The following is a 17,789-nucleotide window of genomic DNA, read 5'->3' as shown; positions in this document are numbered from 1 at the left end:
AAAGATTGGGGGTTATAGTGTTTGAAATCGCGAAAAGTTTTTAATTACGGGGTGGTCGCTTTGTTTTCTTTATATTTAAACGTCATCGTGATAAGTTCATGGTCAGAAACATGACACGGGATGACATCAAAGTGAATAATGATGTCTGGTCTGTTAGTTATTATTAAACCCAACAGAGAAAGGTGTTTTTCTGTAATTCGTGTAGCTTATCTATATTTGTTCAAATTTTATTTTTCTTAATCATCTTAGCTAACTTAGCATTAGATTTTGTTAAATCATCATTCAGGTCGCCTAAATGAAAAGCGGTTTCTGTTTTAAGACATTTCTCTAAACCCCTTTTTTAAATGTATTCAAAAGATTCAGAGGTAGCATGGGGTGCCTATAACAGCGCCAATAAAAAAAGAAGGAAGCATGTTGCTTTGTACGGAAACCCAGACACTTCTACAGCAGTATTGCTAACTGCTGTAGCAATATCCTGTTTGACTTCAGGGTATCCCGTACATATATACAACCCCTCCTCCTCGCCCTGCATCACATCTATAAACTTTAAAAATTTGGAATATTATGAAATTACTGTCCATTTCTGGGGGAGCCATGTTTCACTTATGCATAAAATGTCTATGGTTTTCTCCTCAACTGGCATTTTAATTTCCTCCAAAATTGTCCGAGGAGAGATTGAGCATTTATATGCTCATTTTTAGGACATTATGCGATCTGGTCACTGGTAACGCTGACGGCGTTGCCTTGTCAAACATTCTGATCGAGAGAGAGAGAGAGAGAGAGAGAGAGAGAGAGAGAAACAGACAGAAAAGGGCAATGATAGATAGATAGAGAGAGAGATGATAGATAGAGATAGAGTAGATAGATAGAGGAAGAGAGAAGCATAGACAAAAACCAAGAGAGGTTAACTATGTAAATGAAAAACGAGGACAGAGCGTATTTGATCTACGATTATAGATAGGCTCAATGGCATCGATCAGGGATAAGGGAGAGGCAATATTAGATTATAGACTGGGAGGAAGAAAGGAATTGTAGTCGATTAAAATTCTTGTTACGGTATTGAAGTGTTATGTAATTTTGGATAATTCTTAAATGCCTGAGACATAAATGTTATACAACACAGCGGTTATTGATTTTGGAAATGAATAGAAAAAAAAGCTAAATAAGTAATTTACCCAAATTAGTCCGGGGGATGGGGGATGGAAAAAAGTGAAAGGAAAGAAGTTTCGAAACAGTACTATCCCGTAAAGAAGTGATAACATTACGATACAGTGTATTTATAAATAAAAAAATAATATAAAAATAATAATAATAATAATAAAAATATAATACAAGTAATAATAGATAATAGATATAAATAGTAGATAGATAGAAAGAGAAAGAGTGAAGCAGGAGAGAGAGAGAGAGAGAGAGAGAAAGACAGACAAGTAATGATAGATAGACAGAGATAATAGTATTACAATCTCCTCAAATTCACGGCCTGTGCGTACAAAGTGATAAAAAAAAAAGCGTGGTTCGAAACTAGTGTGCGATTGTGCGTCGAGTATGATGATTCGCGAACCCGATGTTCCGAAGCGGGGGCGCAGCACCCCTACCTGGGGGGCGACGTGGACTGAAAACGTGAGTCTCGACTGAGCGGCCATTGCTTCACTCTCCCAGGAAACGGGTACACGGTGGACTAATTTTGAAAATTAAGCATTTTTTTTGAACATCTTAAATCGTATCGTTACTCCTAAAGTATATGGTAAAGTATATACTTTCTTATCTTTTGTGTGTTAGGGTATGAGGTGAACAAAAGGGAAATAAGTGATGTTATTGGTATTATAATTTTGTGCTTTGTGTTATGTATAATATAATTAATGAAATAATTAAACGTTTTGAAATATTGTTCAATTTGAATAAACCTACAGTGAAGATAATCTATAATGGTAATGAAAAACAATATCTTGAATAAAATCAACAATTCATTATAAATGGATAATGAACGTAAAACATAGATAATAAAGAATACTAATCAACGCATAATAACTAGTAATTCAAAAATATAAAATAATTCAAAAAAGGGCATAAATTTAAAAAAATTTAAAGCTGCAAATATTACGAACCTCAAGATATAAGAGATAATACTAACTTCTGAGCTATAATATAAGCTACTTTCATTACTTGTTGTAATTATTCCGCTACTTTCCCCTAGACATCTTAAAACTTACTGTTACATATACTACAAACCCACATTGTACTGCCTATACTACAAGCGGGATTGTTAAAATGGGGGCCTGACCGGGATATTTATTCACTTTAATACCATATCTAAATACCATGACTTATTTCCTATGATTAATTTTGCTAAATATCTTGTAACTAGCAACAATAATTTGTTGGGGTTTTTACCTAAGAGTGGTTTATAGTACTTTGCTATTTCTCGAAACCAGTCAGCATTTTGCAACTGGCCATTGTTAAAGTGTTGCACAATCAACTAAAATTAAATGTTAGTTCATAAAATATCCTTGTACAATTGGGCTTATCTGAGCTTGAATTTGAGTAAGCATCTCCCATTTTAAGCCGACCTGAGATTCCTTAAGAGCCGACAGAGCTCGCCGTAATTCTAGTTCTAGTTTTTCTTTCGCATGGTAAACTACACTCGGTTGCAAGTGTGACCGCCTATGAACGAGTTTCTCTGATATAGCTATGGTTCGAGATTATATTAGGTGGGGAAAATATCTTGACCGGCTTTTGCTTCACTGGCACACTGCAATTCGAAGTCTTGTACTACTTCATTAATGTAATGTAGTCTCGTCATAATTCAATTCGTCTTTTAAGCAATTTTGTTTAGGTTCGTTTAAACTGGGAGACGATCTGGACAAATTCTTCCCAGTCATTTTATGGGGGCTAGAAGGCAGGTTATGGTGGTTTTGTCAATATAGCCGCCTAATTAGATTTATTTGAAATGCTTTAAAATACTGCAGTAATTACTATTTCTAAATCAACTCGCCACCTCTCTGTAAACTCATAAATTGTAAAGCAAGAATTAATTTTTAATCTGGAATCTTTTTGCTGTAAAAAATGGTTTTCGGTGTTCATGATTTCATAGCTAAATCCTTCAGTGGAAATCACAAACTCAGCATATCCTTGTAAAGATAATTTCATATACATGGCTAACACTGGGGAATCAATTATCAGAAGAGGCCACTAGCTCAACTTAAAGATCTTATAATCAAACATTTGCAAGAGCTGCATGATCCTCAGTCTTCCTCTTAGAAATAGTGACCCTGATACTAGTAACCCTTCCAATTACTAGAAATGAGAATTAAGATTTCAAAAAACACAAGCTAAGATTTTAAGTGAAAAAAGACTGTCTAGAGCTAGAGAAAGGACGTGAGAGAGAGAGACGTTTCAAAGGAAAGAGAAGAAGGCAGTTGGAACACGAGGAAAACCAAAGAAGACATGAACTTCAAATGATGGAAATGAAAATAAAAAGTCAAGGGAATTTTGATTTTGAGATTAGTAAATGTATAAAAACTCCCGTATTTGCAGAAGATAATCCTGAGGGTTTCTTTAGAGAGTTTGAGACCATAGCCAAACATTTTAATTGGCCTGAGGAACACTGGGTTTGGTTAATAAAACCAAAACTGTCAGGTAAAGCTCTGAAAGTATGTGAAAATCTTAATGAAAAATACTGATTATAAGAAGTAAAATTTTGCTTTTTCTAGCTGCTTATTCCCTAACCACTGAAGGATATTGGCAGGCTTTCAGGAACATGAACAAATCTTCCAGCCAAACATATGTTAATTTGCCTCGGAGAAGCTTAGAGCTTTTAGACGGTGGATACAGTCTGCTTCAGTCAATAATTTCGATCAACTTTGCAACCTCGTAGTTTTAGAGGAATTCAAAAGAAAGGTTCCATATTCTGTTATGATTCACCTCACAGACAGGAGGAAAAAGACCTCCACGAAGCAGCCAAGGCAGCAGATGTGTTTTCTTTGTCCATCGTAGTATACCGGGGGAAAAAGAGAAGCAAATATTGTAAAATCATCTATAGGTTTCAAATATATGGAGAATAATAGCAGTGGACAGTATCGGCCTAATACCCAGATATCTACCTGTACTGTAAATTTTGCAAAAAGGAGGGGCATTTAATTAAAAACTGCCCACATCCAAAATGTAAGGTGGCAAAAGAAGCAAAGATTACAATTTTACAAAACCTGTGGCTACTACTAACTTTACTAATAAACTGTTTCAGGGAAAATCCATTTAAAGCATTCCGATCAAGGGGTCACGTGTTCACAATTCGGGTGGTATAGATATCCAATAGATATTGTCAGAGACACGGCTTGCGCACAATCACTCGTACTGAAAAGTGCTCTGCCAGATATTGAAAGCTGCTTAACAGGTGAGAAAGTCTGGCTTGAGTTTATTGAAAGGGATGTGCTCCTAAACAGCTTGCTGAAATCCACTTGGATTGTGATATGTAAAAAAGGGCCAGTAACGGTTGGTGTTGTAGATAAAAAACCGATTCCTAATGCAAGTTTTCTCATGGGTAAAGATTAGCTGGGACTTAATAATACCAGAATTAAGAGTAACTGACACCCCTTTACTGTATAATAATACAACTGACTTGAATGGAACAGCCATATCTTTTCCCTGGCTGTGCAGTAACAAAATCCAAAGCAAAGAATAATGGGGATGATCTTTAGCTTCTTTCAAACCTAACTTGGTAACCATGATAATCAACCTATAACAAGAAAATAACTGATAATTTATTTCAAACATGATGACAACCAGAAAAGCTAATTGAAGCACGAAATGTGATGAAACTCTTATAAGATGTCATAATGAAGCTTGTGATGGTACGGGTTTTTAAATCTCCTAGTTTTTAAATACAAAGATAACGTACTGTGAATTTCTATCGACCTCCTAATCTGTCTGTAAATGATTCTGGTCTGAGAAACATCAGATTGTCCTGCCCAGTCTATTAGAAAGAGTGTAATGGAGATCGCTCATGAAGGTTTTGGTGGACATCTCGGGATCAGGAAAACTTGTCAGAAAATCTTAAATGATTTCTTTTGGCCTGGACTTAAAAAGGATGTCACTAATCAATAAATTCCCTGCCATGTGTGTCAAGTAGCTGGGAAGCCCAATCAAACTATTCCCCCTTATCCTCTCCAACCCATTCAGGTCCCATGTAACCTTTTCAAAAAATCATCATTGACTGTGTGGGGCCTCTGCCAAAAACCACAAAAAGGGAATCAATATATATTAACTGTAATGTGTCCACTACTAGGTTCCGAAGCATTTCCCTTAAAAATATTTCTGCTAAGAGTATTTGTAAAAATCTTGTACACATGTTTTTCAACTTTTGGTATCCCACAGGAAGTACAGTCTGACAGAGGTAGCAACTTCACAAGTGAACTCTTCTCTAAGTACTCCAAGAACTGGGTATTAAAGGGAGACCCTTTCGACTGCATATCATCCTGAGTCCAAGGAGCCCTGGAGCGTTGGCACCAAACACTAAAATCTATGCTCCGCAAGTTCTGTCTGGAGAATCAGAAATGCTGGATGAAGGTTTGCCATACATGTTGTTTGCCATTAGAGAAGCTCCTCAAGAGACACTAGGTTTTTCTCCTTTTGAACTTTTGTTTTTGGTAGGGAAAGTAAGGGGCCTTTGAAGTTGGTAAAAGAAAATTGTTAAATGATTCGTCTGAGCATACAAATACAGTTTCACTATATATTAAGAAACTTCAAGAAACATTACTAAAGTTAGACAAAATTTCAAAAGATAATTTATTTAAAGGTCAAGCTAAAATGAAGCTTAAATATGATTAAAAATGCCCAGCAAAGAAATTTCAAGTAGGGATAAAGTTCTGGCTTACATTCCCATTCCTGGTTCTCCATTGGCTCTTAAATACCAAGGGCCTTATACCATTGAAAAAACTTAATGCCCCTAACTATATTATTGAAATCCCCGACCGTAGAAAAACCACTCAATTAATTCATATAAAAAGATTAAAACTCTATATGGGCCCAATTCTCCTGATACTACAGATGAACTTGCCGCAGAGACTACCTTGTAAACTTATCAAAATGGTTAAAGATCCACTCGATATTAATCCATGGATCAATGCTTGTAACTCTGATATTCTTGGTAAACTACCTTCATTCTTAAATCATCTTGGTTCAGACGAGATACAGGGGATTTCTAACCTTTTTCAAATTACTTACCCGTATTCTCTGACACTCCAGGTAATGCAATGTTATCAAGCATGATATTGAACCCAGTGCCAGGTACACTTCCATACGGCAAGCACCTTATCGTCTTAACACTGAGAAAAAGCAGGGAAATGAAGAGGAAGTGAACTATCTACTGCAGAATGGCTTGGCAGTACCAACTCGTCACCCTGGGCTTCTCCATGTCTACTAGTGCCAAAAGGGAAAGGGGGACAACTTCGTATGTGTACAGACTATAGGCGGCTGAATGTAGTAACTATTCCTGACTCTTACCCCCCTCCCTAGAGTTGATGATCTCATTGATGCAGTTGGTCAGTCTAAATATTTATCAAAAAATTGATCTTCATAAGGGATTTTATCAGATAATGCTAACTGAAAAAGCTAGAGTTACATCTGCATTCATCACTCCATTTGGACTTTACGAATATTTAGTTATGCCATTTGGTATGAAGAACAGTCCTGCTACATTTCAGCGTTTTATGAACTTCACATTGCAAGGATTAGATGGTGTTCACTATACTTAGGGTGACATTTTGATTCTTTCAGAACTTGGTCTCAGCACTTAGAAAGTTTGTCGTGGTTTTGCAGAAAATTTCAAGATGCCAATTTGACAATAAGGTTAGCGAATTTTACATTCTGCAGGGGGCCACGGTAACGTATTTAGGACATATTGTTGGAAATGGGAAGGTTAAAACCCAAGACCGCAAACGTCGAAGCTATCCTGAACTACCAAGTTCCAAGCACTCGGAAAACCCTCATGCGCTTCCTTGGCATGTGGGATTTTACCGTTGCCCACTGCCCCCAAATCTAGCAGAAGTCGCTGCTCCGCTGACGCGTCTGACCAGCCAGAAAGTTCTTTTTTCTTGGACTTCAGAATGTCAGGGCTTTCGAGAGGCTGAAGCGGTTCCTTTCCAGCGACCCCGTGTTTTGGGAGCTCCAGATTTCCAGAAGCCCTTCATCCTGCACACAGATGCCAGTGACATAGCTACCGGCGCCGTCCTCCTCCAAGAAGATGACGAGGGGGTTCTACATCCAGTAGCTTACCACTCAGCCAAGCTTTCCAGCATCAGCTAGCATATAGTACCATCGAGAAGGAGTTACTCGGAATCCCTAACTGCAATCAAGAAGTTCGAGTGTTATCTGTATGGTGGGGCTCATCCTGTTCAATCTTCACTGACCACAATCCCCCTGACCTTCCTGGAGAAAACAAGTACTCCAATCAACGATTACTGAGATGGCGTTGTCACTTCAGCCTTATCATCTCCAGGGAGAACACATCAAAGGGCGTGACAAATAATTGCAGATGCGCTTTTCCAGGCCATAATTTTAATTAATTACTTCAATCAAAAACTTAGAAGATTTGACTTCTTGGGGGGTTTTTTTTACAATCTCCTCAAATTCACGGCCTGTGCGTACAAAGTGATTAAAAAAAAAGCGTGTTTCGAAAATAGTGTGGGGTATTGTGCGTCGAGTAAAGATGATTCGCGAACCCGATGTTCCGAAGCGGGGGGCGCAGCAGTCTACCTGGGGGGCGACGTGGACTGAAAACGTGAGTCTCTGACTGAGCGGGCCCTTGCTTCACTCTCCCAGGAAACGGGTACACGGTGGACTAATTTTGGAAATTAAGCGTTTTTTGAAAAATCTTGAATCGTAAACGTTACTCCTAAAGTATACTGGTGAAGTATATACTTTCTTATCTTTTGTGTGTTTAGGTATGAGGTGAAAAATAAGAGGAAATAAGTGATGTTATTGGTATTATAATTTTGTGCTTTGTGTTTGTATAATATAATTAATGAAATAAATTTAAAAGTGTGAAATTTGTTCAATTTGAATAAACCTACAGTGAAGATAATCTATAATGGTAATGAAAAAACAATATCTTGAATAAATCAACAATTCATTATAAATGGATAATGAACGTTTAAAAATAGATAATAAAGAATACTAATCAACTGCATAATAACTAGTAATTCAAAAATATAACAATAATTCATAAAGCATAAATTTAAGAAATGAAAGCTGCAAATATTACGAACCTCAAGATATATAGAGATATACTAACTTCTGAGCTATAATATAAGCTACTTTCATTACGTGTTGTAATTATTCCCCTACTTCCCTTTGACATCTTAAAACTTACTGTTCTATACTACAAACCCACATTGTAAATGCACTATACTACAACGGGATTGTTACAGATAGATAGATAGAGAAAGAGAGAAGCAGACAGAGAAAGAGAGTGGTTTTGATTCCATTTTATACAATGGATATTATTTGTGTGACATACTGTCTGTCTGATTTTTGATCACGTGTTGTCAGCTGCTGCTGACTCGGCTGAACCGAGTCCTTCCCCGCCGGGTGCCCAGCCACAGCCCGTAATCTCCAGGCGACGGGTTTCAACTTCTCGTGCCTGGCGGGGCGCGAACCGCCGACCCCTTGGATGAGAGGCCGACACATTATGACTGTACTAGCCCGGAGGTTAGAAAGAGAGAATGATGATGATGATGATGATGAATGATGATGATGATGATGAGATGATGATGATTATGAATGATGATGATGATTGATGATGATGATGATGATGATGATGATGATGATGAATGATGATGATGATTTATGATGATGATATGATGTGATGATAGTTTAACATTGGTGATGATGAAGATAACACCAATGACTATAGTAATCATGATGATAATGTTTTTTAATATTATGATAATAATGATAATGATGATGACATGATGCTCATAAAAAAGATAAAGGTAAAAATAATATTGGCAGAGATATCAACAATCATATAATAGTAATAAATATGATAATAATGTGGTGATAATAATCATCATCATCACACCATCATTATCATTATCATCCTTATCATTATTTTAATACTATAAATTAATATCATTGTATATCATCATTATTATATCATTATCATAATCGAGCAGCTGTAGCAGAGCATTTATCAATTATTATAACGATAACAAACCATACTACCCATCATATATATCATTATCATCAAAATATATTATCATTATCATCACTAATATCAATATTGTTACTATTTTGTTATTTTAGTAATATTCGTAAAATATTTTTGCTGCTTCGTTTTTTTTTTCTTTCTTTCTCTTTGCCAGTTGATATCACGTGGCTGAGACTCTATAGTGAACAACGCCTTGTAAATAAGTATGTTAAGTGGAAGTGGAGAAGGAAGAGAAAAAGACGAAGTGAAAATAAAAGAGATAGGCAGAAAAAAGAAGAGGTGCAAAACGGAAAGTCTCAATCAAAAGATATTACGGTTTTCCCTTTGACCTGACACAACCGCTTTCCGAATCATGTGACCGTCCCCTTTTTTTTCATCTTGACTATCCTGTCTTTTTCTGCGTCAGTTCTCCTTCGTTTGTCCTCATCGACTTTTCCTTCGTTTATTTTTTTTTCTCAAAGGTCATCTCCACGTTTTGTTTCGTTTGCCTTCTTTAAAGTTCTGTAATCTTTTTTTCTCGACATAATTTTTCTGTTTTTACCGTTATCATTACTATTATACATATTATTGGTTCTGCTGTTGTCTTTAGTATTATTACTATCATATCAATCTTATTATAAATTTCCATCATCATTAGAATTATCATTACTGTCATTAATTTTTACCTACATTACACCATTAGTATAATTTTTATTGCAAGCCTATCGATTATCTTATTTTGACTGCTACAATTGATGTTAAACCCTCAAATTGCATCTCTGTTACTGTTGTCATTAATTTACCATTACTATTGTTATCATGTTGTTTTGGCATCATCATATATCTCACTAGTATTATGATTATTGAATGTGTGTGTGTGTAGGACATTTCACATGTATAATGATACACATCTCTATAGGTCATGTGTTGATTTCCAATCCTTTACTCTTAACATGTTTTCTGTTACAGCGATGAAAAATGGAACTAGTAGAGAGTGTCGAGCAGTGACCCTCTTACGGGAGCCGCCTTGCCAGCGCTGGGGTGGGGCTTTTAGGTCCCAGTGACCTGGTGAAACCCAACCAGAGGGCCACCAATATTGAGGATCACCAATGAGGATAAGATTAATGACTCCCAGGGAGAACTCTCCTACGTGTGTTTGCCGTGCGTAGCGTCCCGTTTTGTTGGGAGACAGAATCCTGGAGGTTGAGCGATGCTGCACGCTGTGCCCTGTAGCTAGCAACACACCTCTTTGGTCCTCTATTCTGGTTGGGCGTCTGGCTTTGTATTGCGCCCACCCCTCTCTATGGTCAAAGCCACTATCTCCCTTTCTAAATGGGAAATCCACTCGGGCTTTATCTAGAGGGGTCACTATTAATTAACGTCAAGTGTGAGCTCTCCTGTATCATTACCTGAGTCATACTCTTGATGAACCCCCACTATAAAAAAATAAAAATCATAAGAGGGTTACTGATGATCTAATTTCAGTCTTAGAGGTAAATGAGAGAAGGGTAATATCAAACATTGATAATCTTACACTTCTAGATATATTGAATTATAAAAAATCAAACTTTACAACTAAAAACCTTAATTGACACAGATGACCACTTCTCTACTAAAGTGTGTAGTATAACTGTCCTCTTAAATTTCTTCCATCTTTAAACCTTTATCTGTACAGACTTTTCTCAAATTCCTTCATTTCTTCACTGTATCAGTTCAAAAGACTCCTAAGGATGGCATCTGCTTTACACCTGGTCCATCTCTCCAAAGGGCATATCATGAAGCAAACAAAACAACAAAAAAAGGAAACCGAAAAAAAAACATTCCTAAAAAAAAGAAACAATAGTTCTATTTTAGGGAAAGATAAAACATAAAAGATTCAATATAACTGATTTCTTTCTAGGAACATAACTACTTTTGACAAACAAACAAATTGTGTATATTCATGCCATTATATACGATCTGAGTAGTTTTACATTTATACATTATATCATTTTTATGAAACCCTCATTTTAGCATATATAGCATTATTCTATTATAAACTTCAATAACACTTACTCCTTGAATGGGTTTTCAATCCTCAATAATAACAGAAAAACATCTGAATGGTATCCAAGTGCCACGTGTCAGCCACTAGCTGTGAAGAAGATATTCTATTTACTCTGGTTTTCCAATTTGTTCTCAAATGATTACTTTGTTATTGTTCTGTAGTCAGATCTATAGTATTCTATAATTTTATTATTGATATTAGTACAGCTGAATGTCCTCTTACTTCTGGTATTTAAAGAATTTTACTAACCTCTTTCGGGCATTTACCAGGCACTTGTTTCGGTTCTCTCTCTCTCTGGTTATGACTATAATATCAGGGTTTAAAACTGTATATTCTTAACATTTTAACATCTACTCAGGTCACATATATTACAAGCATATGGTTCGTCTTACTCCATACATGCATAATACCGGAACTTAAATGAATCTCTCCAGTAACAAAATAATACATATTGGTTTCTTATTAAAATATCCATTATAGAACCTTAATATAACAAGCAACAGTGAAATATAACTGCGTACCCTCTAATTAAAGAGAACGCATTGCGGGGGAGACAAAGAAAACTGAAATTTGTAGGGTAAACTCGCATATTTTACACTGTTTCCTTATCTTAGTGTAATAATATAAACATATATAGCACCTGATACAAAAATAGTAAAATAAAGTATTATCTTTCTAAGAAAATAAAACATCTTTCTAAATAATTATTTAAGTACTAATTATCTTACACAGCTAAAGACTTATTAACTGAGGTATACATAAGTAACGTATGTGTAAAGACCAAGCAAGTGAGGTATACAAAGGGTGGTCACAGACGAATTTCTGGGTCATTCTTACTTCGTGTCCTAGTGCTCATTATAGCTTGATCATTTATAGCTACTGCGATTGCCAGCACTGGGTGATGACTGCATATATTCCCTCACTTCTCCTGTGGCTGTTGGATGTATTTAAGCCCCAACCTATAACTTCCTCTCGTTGGACTCTATGGTGGGTGAGGGGTGAGGAAATGAAAAATTCCAATTTGAATAATTTCTTCAAATTTAAAAAAGAACTGACTCTCTCCCTGACAACCTAAGCAATCCCTTGGGCAATCCCTCTCGAACATCACCTGTTGTCACTCTGGAACCTTTCCAGATTCTAAAGGATAAGAATGGGAATCAGAATTCTTCACAGGCTCCCAGACCAGGAAATAAGGAGTAGAGCCCCCTCCAATCCACCAAGGAAATTTTGCCTTGTAAATATGAGAGTATGATAAATACCTTGTGGTGAAGGCCACTGATGGCAACTCCATCATGGATCTTGATATTTGTGAAGTGCATTGTAAGATAGTTGAGGTGTATCAACATGATCCTCAGATCACCCCACAGTGAGATGGTAGCCTGATAGTGGAAGGTTTAGCACCAGACGAGAATGACATTCTGCGTGTATTCCTGGGGTCCAATTCTCATGTTCTCACAAAACACTCGATACTGCAAGGGAACTGTCTTTTCCCGAGTCCTTCTAAGGTATTCTGAGACTGTTAGAGGAACTCAAGAAGTTTAAGCATTTTTAGAAAAAAATTGATGGTTTGGAATAATCCACACCAGATTAAAAGGCTATGATTCTTAGTACAATGGTGAACAGAGGGTAGTTATACTTGTTAACGGCGTGACTCTTTATTGGGAGTCGTACAACACAGTATGGAACACACGAGACAAGGTCTATAAATATGGGTAATAATGGTATGCTGGGACACGGGTTAGGTCAGCTAGCCCGGAGGGGGAGGGTTAAGCCAACCTTACCGCGTCGAGCTCTGGACACGAGCTCTCCTAGCTTAGGTCCTCCTCGGTTTAAGTAGTGACCATCCCAGCTGACGAAGTGACTGAAACAGCTGAGGAAGGATGGGGGGAGCGAGGTGAGGTCACCGGTCCCATCTGCTATATCGTACACTGCTCGGCCACCTTCTCACGCATCGCCCTCGAGGCGTCTTAAATTTGCCTCAAGGGTGACCTAACCTGGCTGGTCATCTCGTTCTCGCGTGCATTGTCCTGGTGCATCTTCGTGGCTGCTCGTCCCTGTCATCCTCTCCTTCCTGGTGTAATCTGTCTATCCTCGATGTCCACACATCCTTGAAAGTATCGCACAGGTCCTCCTTGACTTTGGATTCGTCTAGACCTCCTCGTAGTCCTCGGCGGCGTCCTCGTCCACACGTCCTCACAGATCTCTTCCAGGTCCATCTCGGCGGCATGCTCGTCCTCGTAATCTTCATCTGGATCTACAGGCGTCGGGGCAGGGGCGTCCTCTTCGGCATTTCGGGGCGGCTGACACCTGCAGGCGTCCGCCAGGCGTCGCCCATCCACAGCATCCTGGGGCGACTGATACCTGCACTGGCGAGTTCCAGGTCCTTTACGGGTGTCTCAGCAGGCAGTGCCCGTCCACTACATCTTGGGATGGCTTAACACCTGCTCTGATGAACATCCTGGTCCGCAGGCCTATGGCGATCATCCAATGACATCCTTCTCACAGCATCCAAAGGTGACCGGTTGTGCAGCAAGGTCCTCCTTCTGTGCCGTGTCGGTCCGACTGCAATATATAGTCAGGGAACCAGATCATACAAGTAAGGGTAAAGAAAAAGAAAGGCAACAAAGACTACCACTAGCCGGTTATTTATATAAATTTGCGGTTTTTAATTTTGGTTTTTAACTTATTTTATTTTCACAAAGATAAAGAAGAAAATAAAAGAGGGAGACGTCAGTAGTGATCCGCATGGACCTAGCTTGAACTGCCAACCGTCTCTGATAGATATGAGAGTAGACAAGGGAAACGACAATGGCAATCCGCAAGGATTTGCCTGAACCACTGTCATCACACAGAGAAGAAATGAGTGTAATTTGTACATCATGTACGAGTCACTCGTCACGACTGACAAAATTGCGGGCTAAAGAGATACATCATAATTTTTTACGCCGGCACTAAGACAGCAACCAACCCTACTAATGAAAAGTTTCAGTGTCTTTTGTCCTGCGTGGATGAGTAAGGTGAGTGTGTGTGTGTATGCCTGTGTGAGTGACAGCTAGCGTGAATGAGAGTGAAAGCGAGAGTGACCTCACACAGAGAATGAATCACAAACACGAATATTAACATTCACTATAACAAAACTGAAGTAAATTAGCAATGCTAGCTATATAAAAGGATTTCAACTACCACATTGAATTCAACATTTAATGATATGTGACAGAATGTACGCATGAATGAATGGTGACATGAAAAAATATTTGCAAGCTATTTAACAAGCAAATCTTCTCGGGGTCAGCAATCTGAACTGCCGAGGTACATGTCTAGCTATGCATGTTCATCGACGGAGGGATCCGACACCCAAAATGCAGTATATTGACTTAAGCGACTTGAGCCAGGAAAATCTATAAATAATCTGCTCTTTTCTGCGTATTTGTGATGGGCGTTCGCAACATTCCTTAGGGATATTTAAATTATCACGAATCACACAATCACCTGGGATATATCCAAAACATGTAAGCGACTCAAAGTTGCCGATCGAACAAATAACTTCGGTTTACCTGTACCTACATATCGAACGTCGGTGTGCAGATCTATTAGGCGTTTACGCAACCCCGTTACACACTCCGTTCTAGTGCCGATAGAACGTGTCACCAAAAAGCAATGTAACAGTGCTATGGTTAATCCCCAAGGTGTCAACAAAACAACAACCAAATTACAGGGAACCAAGCAATCTTGACCCTTCCCTTGTTTTCCCCTGACCACAAGGGAAAGAGAGAGTGGGGTCAGGTCAGGGCGAGGGGAGGAATGAGATAAAATGAAATGATATTCGTGATAAGATAAAATCACAAACGCATTAAAGTCATTGCAGATGAAACAACATAAATCTCTAAAAACGAGAGAAATTAATTAACTACTTAACTAACAAACAATATTCATGTTTGTTGACCACATACTCAATCACACGGAAATGCGATCTGAGGTGAAGGGAATAGTGTGAGAATGTGCCATTTGCGTTTTTTTTCTTTTTATAGACATGTCTTCAGGAACGGTTGAGCGTTTTTTCTTCTTTGGAGGTGGTGTTCATGCTGCGAGCTGGAAGGACATAGCGCCCACCCTGCCACCAGTTTGTAAAAGGCTATGATTCTTAGTACAATGGTGAACAGAGAGTAGTTATACTTGTTAACGGCGTGACTCTTTATTGGGAGTTGTACAACACACAGTATGGAACACACGAGACAAGGTCTATAAATATGGGTAATAGCGGTATGCTGGGAGACGGGTCAAGTCAGCTAGCCCGGAGGGGGAGGGCTAAGCTGACCTTATCGCGTCGAGCTCTGGACACGAACTCTCCTAGGCTTAGGTCCTCCTCGGTATAAGTAGTGACCATCCCAGCTGCCGAAGTGACTGAAACAGCTGGAAGAAGGATGGAGGGAGCGAGGTGAGGTCACCGGTCCCGTCTGCTACATCGTACACCAGATCACCTTCTAACTTTGAAACATTATTCCTGGAATCTGTAAAGTTGGCATGGTACCACCAAGACCGAATTAGCCCCTTTAAAAGCCCTAAGCACTTAAGACTTTGGTGCCTCATATATGTATAATTCAAAACATAAACATAAACCACACAAAAAATATTCCATCAAAATTAAACAAATCTTAACAGGAAGGAAAAAACAATGTTTATTTTTGTATACTGCAGTCTTAGATCAGATCCTCAAAACTGATCTTATGTAACACATCTCCCTCTTTACCTAATAGAGATAAGGCATCCAGCCTGCCTTGTTGCATAGTTGTTCTGGTGGGATTTTTAATATGCTTCAACTGAGAAAATGAATGTTCAATTCAGTTCAATTCCATAAATGTTAAAAACATACGGAAGCCAATACCTACATTTGGAAAGTCACACTCAATGTTATCGCCTAAAAGTATTTTATAAAGTTCAACATGACTGAATCTTGTTTTTACATTTTTTGGTTCACTGAATTTATGGCGCACATATGAAATGAAACTGCTGAAGCTCAGCTGAGAAATTATTGTTGAAATCCTTTGGGTAAGCAGAGGATATCAACAGATTGAAAAGAAATTAACTTGTTTTAATGAGACATTAGCGAAATTCAGGTTTTTCCAATGGCAAAGTTTTCCAGTCTTGCAAAGAGTAAACTTTTCCATTGACAACCGATTCAGTTACCCCCTAAATTATCTTGTTTTTAATTATATATTAGCGATAATAGCTCACTGAAATACTCGACCTAGCTGCAAGGGTCGATTTTTCCAGTGCAGATGTCCAATTCAGCTTCCCCTTAGTTTAGGTATGTAAGTACAGACAGTAAAGAATACAATATGTTGTGTTCATCATCATCAAGGGGCTAACGCCGACGGAGGCGCATGGCCGCATCCACCCTTCGCTTCCAACCACGAGGGTCCCTCGTGGCGAGTCTCCAGGCAGGTCCTCGGCCCATCTCTAATGCCTCACGACAGGTCTCGTTGAGCTCCCCAAGTCATGACCTCCTGAGTCATCCCATAGACCTCCTCCACCCAGGGTTGTCTCGCAAAGAAACAACCTGATGGGCAGGGTCATCCACAGGGAAACGAGCTAGGTCCCCATATAGCCTGAGTTGGTAATCCCAGATTATGCAAGTAACAAGTCTCCTGCCAGTCTCACGGTGTAACCATTGGTTGGACACGTGCTCCTGCCAACTGTACCCCATGATGCAACAAAGGGACTTGTTTGCAAAAGGCATCAAGACGAGACTCCAAGGCACTAGATAGCATCCTGGTTTCGCTTCCATAGAGCAAAACTGGCAGTATCAAGGCCTTGAAGACACGTAGCTTGGTCCTTCTGCATAGGTACCAACATCTTCAAATACTCTTGTCGATCGAATTCATGGCTCCTGTTGCCAGGCCAATCTGTCTATTGACTTCTTGGTTTGACAGCCCAGAGATATGGACTATGCTTCCAAGGTATGCAAAACTCTCTGTAACTTCAACGTCCTCGCCGCAAGCATGGATCGACAGAACAGGTTCCCCTAACAGGTCCCCAAAGTCCTGAATCTTGGTCTTGGTCCAGGAGACCTCTAGGCCTATTGGCTTTGCCTCATTGACAAATGCATTAAGAGCCACCACCATTGACTCCAAGGACTCAGATAGGATAGCAACATCTTCGGCAAAATCAAGGTCTGAGACCTTGATATTGCCCAGTGTTGCTCCACACTTACTTTGGCTAGTAGCTCTGCCCATTATCCAGTCCATACAGGTGTTGAAAAGTGTTGCCTTGCCTCACCCCTGAATTTACAGGGAAGAAGTTTGACAGACCCCACCACACTTTACAGCACTTTCAGTACCAGTATAAAGGCTTGCCATTAAGCCAATAATCAGCATCGGAATTCCCTGAGTCTCAGGATCTCCCACAGTGATTCATGATGAACCGAGTCAAGCACCTTCTTGAGGTCGATGTAGGCTGCAAGCAACTCACGACGGCGTTCCACAATTACCCAAAGAGCTAGTATTCGGTCTATTGTGGACTTGCCAGGAATGGATCTCGATTATGTCCTGATGCGCAGAT

This window comes from Penaeus monodon, chromosome 38 (assembly GCF_015228065.2).
Source record: "Penaeus monodon isolate SGIC_2016 chromosome 38, NSTDA_Pmon_1, whole genome shotgun sequence".
Lineage (NCBI taxonomy): Eukaryota > Metazoa > Arthropoda > Malacostraca > Decapoda > Penaeidae > Penaeus > Penaeus monodon.
The sequence above is the reverse complement of the archived record's forward strand: the minus strand, read 5'-3'. Positions refer to the sequence as shown.